This window comes from Meleagris gallopavo, chromosome 1, assembly GCF_000146605.3.
Source record: "Meleagris gallopavo isolate NT-WF06-2002-E0010 breed Aviagen turkey brand Nicholas breeding stock chromosome 1, Turkey_5.1, whole genome shotgun sequence".
Taxonomy (NCBI): Eukaryota; Metazoa; Chordata; class Aves; order Galliformes; family Phasianidae; genus Meleagris; species Meleagris gallopavo.
The window spans coordinates 73,133,258-73,143,567 of NC_015011.2; the positions used below are offsets into that span (position 1 = coordinate 73,133,258).

General features: G+C 40.9%; 1 protein-coding gene across 3 annotated transcripts in view; it reads right to left on the bottom strand.

The window, feature by feature from the left end:
- The window catches only part of ARHGEF5 (Rho guanine nucleotide exchange factor 5), a 36,982-nt gene extending 26,959 nt beyond the window's left edge, over positions 1-10,023 (bottom strand). For all 3 annotated transcript variants that reach the window (XM_031555502.1, XM_010716935.3, XM_031555503.1), the window contains exon 1: positions 9,910-10,023. The gene's annotated coding sequence lies outside the window, so the exon portion shown is untranslated. The remainder of the gene's footprint in view (positions 1-9,909) is intronic.
- Between the last annotated feature and the right edge of the window lie 287 nt (positions 10,024-10,310).

Sequence of the window (10,310 nt, forward strand, 5' to 3'; positions counted from 1 at the left end):
AATACAGAGAAGTCAGTCCTTTGCGTCTTAAATTCACCCCCAAGCTTACGATTTCAGTATGCTAGTGTGAAGTTGGAACATGAGACAATTTGCCTCTTAACAGTCATCATGACTAATTGTGTAACAGGGAGTTTATATCATTTCCTTTAGCTCTTTCACAACACTATCACACAGTAATGTCAAGCCAAGGAATGCAAAGTCTTTGACATATTCGGATCCACCAACCTATGCGAGCACGCATACTATATGCTAATTGGGACTGTGCATACCTTAGCATAAGTAACTTCCCCTGGGAAGTTACAGGCAGTAGCTAATGAAATCCAAGACTCAGCTCACTGTCTTTCCCATTATCTGCAAAAACTTCAATCAGTGGGGCATAAATAAACAACACACAAACATCTCTGAATCTCCTAGATTCAGTGGAATTCAGCAGAGTTAAGCTTCAGATAGCTCTGATGTCCTAACTCCTGACACTGCTCATCAGACTCACCAACACCAGATTATCAGACTTGACATATGGCAAACCGCTTTGTTGCACTTAGCAGTCACTGCAGGCAACAGCACAGCATGCAGTCAGGTACAGCAGTTCTGTCTTGGGAAAGGCAAGAACTACAGGAGGTATCTGAAGGGGGAAGGATCAGGATGGCACAAAAGAAAGGGTTGGTGTAGTCCACAGACCATGACAGAAAGGGAGGGAAGTCAAGTCTTAGCGAACCTAGCTCAAAGAACAAATCATTGCTGACAATTAATGAACCCCGTACCTCTGTGTCATAACATATCGGTGGTCAAGCAGCAGCAAGAAGCAAGCAACTTCTGCAATCGCCTGCTCTCCACAGCACACATGATGCTGACAGCTAACATTGCAGCAAGTGAGGTCTCACCCACACAGCCACAGGACAGGAGGGTTTAACAACCCACATCCAGCCACTGTTTCACGGGTTTTTGTCTTTCCTCAGTATCAGGTTCGCATTCTATCTGGCTATGATTGCCTGCTGCAGGACTGAAGGACAATACAAGCTCATTATTTCAGTATGCTAGTGAGAACAATCACAGTGACACATCATGAGATAACAAACCACTTTTGTATCTTGGCTTACGCAGGAGTTACAATTAGGGTGATTTTAGACCTGCTCTCAAGAAACAGAGAGAAAGCTGAGGAAGAATGATCACAGCTGTACTCACACCAGGAATTAGCAGTATTATAAAATGCTTTTATATGCTTTATATGCTTAATATATGCTTTTGTTTCAAAAAGAAAAATACCCCGCATTGCAAATGTTCATGTACTCCTGCTCTGCTAGCATTTATCCTAATAAAAGGTGATAAAGATGCACTAATATAACTTGTATGAAGCAGTGCTTCTATATACAGCTACAGCCTGTGAACAGTTAAACAGCTGTGGACACCCACAACTTTCAAGTTATGGGTCCACAAAGGGTGACATAACGGAAAATGGAACTGTGCACATTAGGATAGTAGGAGCTCTCATTATTTCAATTACCCACAGTTAAAATTTGATTTTTGAAAAAAAAAAAGGGATCTACAAATGGCTTGGATGATTTTTCAAGGCAATTGAAAACTGCAACTTCACCCAACTCTCCCCAACAGAATTCCCACCTGAGCAGCTGAGGGAACCACAACCCCTCCTACCTCACAGATGTGCTCTCAGGATTAGTAAGACAGTGCCCACTCAGTGCGATCAACACGCAAAGCCCTGTTTTAAATTCTGTAACAGATTGCAACTATAGGTAAAATCTTATTTAAACCATCCCTTCACCAACAGAAAAAGTATTAATTGTTCATTCAGATCACTCACTTTGTCTATTGCCTCCAAATTCTTCAAGATATGAAAGGTGTTCCTAAGGTATTTTACTTTTCTACTGTAGATGCTTTACACAAACAACAGATACATACAAATATGTGTTCATAATTAATTGTTTCAACTCATTCTGGACCAGTTTTACTCTTGTATCATGCTTACATTCTAGTGATCCACTTGATGAAAGTACCTGCCCCATAACTTCACAAATGTCAGGTATTCACAGCAGCTTATTTTTCACTCTGTCCATATTCAGATAAGCCACCTTTTGCAATTCCAGCAATTTTATGAGCTCAAGACATACAGCATCAAATATTTCTTGGCATCTTTAATCATAAAACAAGTATCTCCACCAAACCATTCTTGAAAACTAACTCTTCACAAATAAACTTGAACTTAGGTGTACAAGTCAGGTCTCTCCTATGCAATTTCTTTTTAAATCTTTTGTTTCAGAGACAAAGGAAGTTTTGGATTACTTTTTAAATGTCTTGTGCTGCAGGAGCCATGTCACACTTCTGTCCCACTTCAAACCTTTCCCACAATCAAGACAGTTAAAGGGCATCTTTTGTCGAAAACAAAACAAAACAAAACCACCAAAATCCAACGCTCCCCCCTCCACTATTATATTCTCACTATTATAATCTGTAATTCTGAACCTATGGCTTTAAGAAGCCCACAGACACAAATCAAGAATATTTTGGTTACATTGGAATTATTCGGGCAGACTGAGTATGTCTAATTGCTTTGAATGGATCCAGGTATTTAATTTCAGGAGTCTGGTCTTAAACTCTTGGTTCAGGATTACTGCATCACTTCAGCACAAAACTGCAGTTCTACCATGTCCCCAGACAACTACTGAAAGACAATATATTACTGAAGTAATAATACACATTGGAGAGTTATGTATCATAATACCGTTCTTCCAAATTGGAGAAATTCAGCATTATTTTCAGCACCAAAAGGCCTGGAGCATTTCCCTTACCAGGAAAGGCTGAGTAACCTGGGTCTGTTCAGCCTGGGAAAAAGATGACTGAGGAGGGACATGATAAATGTTTATAAAAATCTCAAGGGAGGTTGGAGGCAAATGAATGAGGCCAGGCTCATCTCATTGGTATGTAGCGATAGGTCAAGGAGCAATGATCTAAAGCTTGAACATCGCAAGTTCCATACAAACATGCAGAACTTCTTTATGCTAAGCATGACAGAGCTTATGAGAACAGGTTGCCCAGAATGGTTGTGAAGTCTCATCTATGAAGATTCAAGACCTGTCTGGATGTGCTACCTATTGTAAGGAACTTGCTTTAGAAGGGGGGATGGACTCGATGATCTCCTGAGGTCCTTCCCAACCCCTGCAATACTGCAATTCTGTGAATAAAAATGAAAAAAAATTCAAATGCACTACACTGTTTCCCATAGTCACGATCAAAATTTGTACAGTACTGAATTTTAAATTAACTTATCAAAGGGAACACGTTAGTAAAAGATAATGTATTTCAGGGCAGATTTGACTTCATACTGCTCTGCTGAAGTTGAAATTCCTGATTTTCAGGATTTTTTTTCATTGCATGTGGGGTCCATCAAACCCCATATTTTCTTATTATACTTTTTTCTTTAAAGCTATTTTGCTGTGACTATCAAAGAGCTAGAGTTATTACATTTTCCACTCCAATGCCTACTTTTACTCTTTTAATATCTCTGTTACTACACACTCAGCAGCCAAATAGGTAAGCATGAAGCAACATTTAGAATTGAGGTAAAGAGCTCCAATATGCCTGACAATACAGTTGCTATTATTATTCTATACATGGAGACATGTATGGGTGGGTTCTCACTGCCCTACCATGTGACTGGTCACAGCATGACTGTTGCTCTAGTGCAGTCCAAGCTGCTCATGCACCTTCCTCTGCACCTCTTTGGAAGGAAACAGCTTGTTTTACACACTGTACAAAGCGATACGGTGGACCACATGAACACCAGAGGCAGCTGCCTTCCCTGATGGCACAGAACACTAGCTGAAATGAGCTCTATAGCAAGGCAGCAGAGGGCAGCACTGACTCTGTGTCTATGAAAATATCTTACTTTCCTTTTCAATCCCTCATCCAGATGTACTAAGAGAACGTCCCCTCTTCCCAGCAGTGCCCACAGATGAGGAAGAGTGACAGGGCAAAGTAAGTTACAGAAACAGACACAGAAAGGCAACAGACAGTGGCAAGATTTATACAAGCCACACATAGAATCGTAGGTCCTGATGATTTATATTCTATGATTCTGTGATCCTTGCTGTCCAAAATATTGTAAATATTATTTACATAAATGTAAATAAAATAAATATTTTATAAGTATAATATAAATAAATTGTAAATATTATTTACATAAATATAAATGCCCCTAATAGTGAGACACTGACCCCATCCTATAAGGCTGGCAGTATGCCTGGAACATCTGTTCTTGTATAAATCTATAACGGAAAGCACATCTTTTCATCTTTGCTGTCATGCAACCTGACAACTCTTACCTTGTAAACCTGAATAGAAATCTCTGAGCACTTTAGAAAGACTGCTGACTCAAATGTTGCAGCTAGATTATATTTCACAGGGCTAGTTAACCTTATACACTTGTACTATGGAATACCTACAGTACAATTTGTATGTCTTAACAGCAGCACAGGCTTAATCCATATCAAAATAATCTTGCTTATAGCCCAGATCCTCTAAAGACGCAGCTTCATCAGTGCTTTGCTAGGCATCAGTAAGGCTTCTGTACCTTTCCTTCAGCTATGAAATAAAGTATGCCAGCAAAGACATACTCTTGCATACACTTAATTTTCCACTAGCACCTCCTTGCAGGAAAGGAATTTGTAACAAAGGTTCTAGTTAAGACTTAGGCTATTCAAAGAGTATTTCCAGACACTTTTGATTACCAGACCTGTAATTTTTGTGAATATAAAGGGTACATACATAAGCTTGCATTCTGTGATTTTTTTGTAGCTGCTCAGCAACATCTGCAGGCAAAGAATCTTGTCACTCCTGCTCCCATTGCTTTGTGTGCATTAGTTCAACACTGGTTTATGTGGGAATATTTTGAAACCTCAAACTACCACTGGATAAATCAATGAAGTAGCATTCATCCTCCCCTCTTCAGACACACTGTGCAAGGCTTAATCTCATCAGCAAGACTATGCCCTGCCCACACATGCAAGGGACCACTAAGATTGTGAATCCCCCCCAGACACCGCAGCATGACCCAGTGTAGTGCTATAATAGGATGATAATAGCAGAGTGGCAAAGTCTCTGGCTACAGCAAATGACAATGAGCTCTAATGCAGCAGCCACGGATGCAGAAGTGAAGGAAAAGAGCTGCTTACATTCAGAAGGCCTCAGGTAGGCAGAGATCTCCAGCAAGAGATGCCCTCCACCACCAATCCTTAAATGAGGTCTGGGAAGGAGCGGATCCTCACTCTGCTCCTTCTGGTTGCTCAGGTGCATTGCATGCACCTGGGTTGGTCCTGCCTTCCCACCAGTTACTCAACCACTGTTTCAGGGTGTAACCTAGTATTTCCACTGTACCCATTTGGTATAGTAGAATTGGATTTAGGAATTTTTGTGTGTATTAAGTGGCAAGAACTCCAGTGGTGGAAACTGAGCTCCAACAAAGCTCTCACACAATAAGAATTTAAACATTCAATTAGAGGCTACAAAAGTAGTTCGATGTCTGAATATTTTTGTGGTTCTAGTAACCACATACTTCTATGTGACCTTCTGTGAACAGGATACAGTCTCAGGAAGTTAATTTACAGCCAACTACTCCTGTTCACTTTTCATATACTATCCAAAACAGGGGGGGCATAGTGCAGAACAGACTTTTCCTCTCACACCCATCACACACACTCAGTCACATCAAAACCCATATGTATTATACGTAGCATGTGCTTGTGTCACTTGTTGAACAAAACACAGTGACTGCTAATACTGATATTTCAACATACCTAATGGTGTCTCAAAAGAAAACGAGAACCCCAAAAAAGGAAAATTATGGATGAAGGAAGAGTGTTCAACAAAAAATAGATTGATGAGTTCTTTCTTGTCAAGATAAATAATATGGCACTATACTTAATTTGCAAGGAAACTGTGTCAATTTTCAAAGATTATAATTTGAAAAGTATTATATGGAGAAACATGATGACAAATTTAATGGAGATCACAGAACGCTTTGTAAAAACAAAATAACAGAACTGAAAAAAATCTGTCATCTCAACAAAATCTTTTTTAAAAAAGCTACAACTCAAAAGAACTCTATTATAAAAAGCTAGTGCAGCGGTAGCAAATCTAACTGGAAAAAATAAAACAATATCATTTATTGGTGACGAGTTTATTAAGCAATGTTTGGAAAGTGTGACAGATTTAATTTGTCCTGATTTTTAAAAAATGGACTTTTCTAAAACCAGTTTGTCTCACCATACTGTAGCCAGGCAAACTGGAAAAAATAAAATAAAATCAGAAAGTCTTTCACAAGAAACTTGGAGAGTAAAGCCGCTAATTTCAAATTTTATGCTTTTGTGATAGATGAAAGTACTGATGCTACAGATACTGCTCAACTTGTCATCTTCATTAGAGATACTGATAGTGAATATAGTATCACTGAAGAAATAACTCCTTTGATGCCATTAAATGACATAATAAATCTCTTGATCTGTATGAAGCAGTAAAAAATACATTAAAGCAATTTTCTTCAATTTTTGTCAATATAACTAGTATAGCTACTGATGGTTCCCCAGAGATGACTGGTAAAAAAAGAGGGACCTACACGATTAATAGTAGACAATGCAATTACCACCAGCAGTTCATGTTTGATGAAACATCACTGCATCAGACATCAAGAAAATTTACATGTGCAAGCTTTAAAAATGGATAATGTAATGCAAATGATCATCAAATCTGAGAATTTCATGAAGTCCAATAATTGCCAGCTCCAGGAGTTTCTTAAAAGTTTGGATGCTGATTATGGGAATATCATTTAGTTTTCTGAAGGGAGGTGGCTAAGCTGGGGTAAAATGCTAAAAATATTTCATGATTTGAAAAATGAAACCAAGTCATTTATGGAATCAAAAAGAAATTCTGCACCAGAACTTAAAGATGAAAAATGGCTCTAAGGTCTAGCAGTTTTGGTGGATTTGACTGCTCATTTAAATGAATTAAACATGTGTCTTCAAGATGAAAATCAAATTATCTGTGCTATATTTCAAATCATAACAGTGTCCAAAATTACAGCAAGTTCAAGTTATGGCAAATGAGCATTTTGATGCATTGGCTAAACACATTCTTGTGAACAGTACAAAATATGCAGCCATGCTTTCTATTTTGATAAAGGAATTTGAGATAGGTTTGAAGATTCAAAAAAATATATATATCAATTTTTAAATATATTTTTGATTCATTTCTCAGCAGACAAAAATACATTACCTGTGAATTCTCACATGTAATGTATGAAGTTGCAAACAAAAGTTTGATTATGTCTTTTTACTACACTTTTGCAAGACATATTTTACCAGAGAAAAATAACCCTCATTTCACAATCACATCTTATTCATGTCATTGCCTTTCAGTGGCTTATATGTTTGTGAACAACTGTTTTCAAGGATGAAGTGCAGGAAGAGAAATATTTCATCAAAAATCTCTGACGAGCACTTTGAGAACTCACAAAGAATTGAAAACACTTCCACTGAACCAGACATTGGTGCATTAGTTTCACAAAAGCAAGGAAAAATTTCCCACTATTTTATGTTTATGTTATTCTTTTTTGTTTTAATAAAAAATACATTAAAAAATAAGTTGCGTTACTTATCCACATTAACGATATTATGTATTTTATACGTGGCCCAAGACAATTCTTCTTTACTCAGTTCAACTCAGGCAAACCAAAAGATTGGACATCCACGCCTAAACTCAGCTGACCAACCAAGTCCTGCAACTGAGTAAACTTGGGCTAATGAATGAATCAGGGCAGCTAATCTCACACACTTGCTTTAAAGGAAATATTGAAAGAAAAAAAAAATATATATATATATATATATATATATCTTCCATAAATATTTAAGGTAGAGTGTGCTTGTGAAAATTCCTGTACCTCAAGCCTTAGTTTCAAAAGTTCCCTAACTTGTCAAAAACTGACACAAATGCCAGAAGCTGTCCCATCCTCCTTACTCGCATCCTACATTGCTCTTTCTCTTCTGGCACATATGCACATAAGGCTTCGCAACAAGCCAGGCTGTGGAACCGGCACAGATGACAAATGGTAGCATAACAGCATCTTCCAGTGGCAGTGCTAGATGAGAGGATCTGTGCAACCACAACCTACTGCCTCAGCCCAGAAATATAGAAATTAAACATATGATTCCTTCTTTTATTCAATTTAGCACAAGGGCTACTCATGCCTGGCTTCAAGTTACCTTTCTACACCAGCATTGTCTGACTGTAGAAACAATTTTTTTTTTCCAAGAATGTGGGCTAATTTTTAGTTGGAGCAGTGATATAAAATAAGTAAATAAAAAATAAAAGCCTCGGCAAAATTTTGTTTTTTACATCTAGAAGGGACTTGGAAAAAAAAAAAGTGATCTGCAGGAAATAAGAAAGCTCAAGGGACAAGAGCAAGAACATCCAAGTTTAACATGATGAAATAAAACAAGGCCCAGAAATGAAGCTATAAACAGCAAAGGCTCTCAGAAGAGCTCCTCAAAGGAAGTACCCAGGCCTCACAGTTTCAAACATTAAGAAGACAGGGCTTCACCAGGAGCACCTGGCTTAGTTCTACCACCCAGCTACTGCATGGATAGCACTACAAATACTTCATCAGCCACGAGCTGGCAAAATGAGATTGTGCATGGAAACCAAATATTAACAACTGAGACTTAAGAATAATTCAGATTGAGAACAACCTCAAATCATATTTTCAATGCCTTCTCCTCACCCAGTTCAGTTGCACTTCAGAAATCCAGGTCATTCATACGTTATCATTCCAAAACAAGCCACCTCCCTCCCATGCGATCTTTTAAAGAGGACTTTGTCCTTATATAAGTTACCTCCAATAAGCCTTTTAGATTCCAAGAAATTCTAAAACATCAGTGAAATGCTGTCACAAAACTTCAGTAGCATGTTATGGATGTGGTTTGGTGAGCAAGTGAGGGGGAAGGACAAGGCAACAGCATCCATACCCTGTAATCCCTTGGCAAAGGTGCTCCCCTGCCCTGTATTGTCTGCCAGATTTGATCCATCCAACTTCTGAAAATAAGTTAATGCACAAAGCATAAGGATAACAAGAGTACTGGGCGGGCCAGGGAAGAGCTGCAGGAGCTTGAAAGGCTAGGCAAGTTGCCTGGGGCACGAAGGGTGTAACCACAGCTCTGGGGTAAGCTCCAAGTGGTGAGAAGGGAAATGTGCAGCAAGCGCGTGTCTCATCTTCCGTTCCTCCATGACAGGCCATAAAAGTCACAAGACACAAATGAGCAAAGCAGAGAGGAAAAGCAAGGTGTCCAGAGTTCAAATGCAGCCCTGAGACGTCAGGGTTTCTGAAGTCCACAGTCCAGTGACCAGCGCAAGACCTGACTCTCATGTGGGAGGCACAGCAGCAGTGCAGAAAAGCGCTCCGGCTGCCGGGCCCGGGGCCGGGCCCACATTTCTGTTTCTACCTGTGAGGGGCAGGAGCATCAAGAAAAGGCTGCGAAGGGCCCCCCGAGGGTATAAGCTCATTTCTCCTTCTCCCTGTAGGCACCAGAGCGGACGTCCCCACACCTGGCTCCGCGGGGCTTCCCCGAACGGCGATTCCCCACACATTCATCCACACCTACGCGCATCGGGCCGAAACCCGCGTCCCCAGAGGGAAGCAGGCCCGTCATCCCACCGCGGGATGAGGCCGAGTTCCTTCCCCCGAGATCCTTCCTACGCCTCCTCTCCGTCGAATCCTGAAACGGCAGGCCGCCCTCTCCCTACTGCACCGGCCCCGGGAAGAGCACCCCTCCAGCCCGGCCTGTGCGGGATCGGGCGCCAGGCCCTCGCATCTCCAGGCAAACAGCAACGCCACTATCACAGTGCCCTTACCTGCGGCGGCCAGGCCTGGGCCAATGCTGCTCCTAGCACCGCTCAGGCTGGGGCCCCCCTCCCCTGAGCGACAACAGACTGAGATCTCTGTGGTTCCCCCAGGGCTGCAGGTATGTCATCAGCACCGCGGCTCCCAGGTGAGCTGGGCACACCTACAGGAAGGCAGGCAGGCCGCCTGATTGGCGTGCGGGACTGACAGCGGGGCTCGCACCCCCGCTGGTGCGTGCGGGGGTGGGCGCGAGGAGAGTTGTCTTCGTCCTTTTCCTGGTGAGCTCTCACAGTGGAGTCATCTCGGTATTGGAGCTGGCTGTGCAGTGGGCCGGAGCACGACGAGGAATGTTCCTCTGCGTAACTCGCTGTGGAAAACGCACTTAACGCTGTTTTTTTGGGTTTAGTTTTTT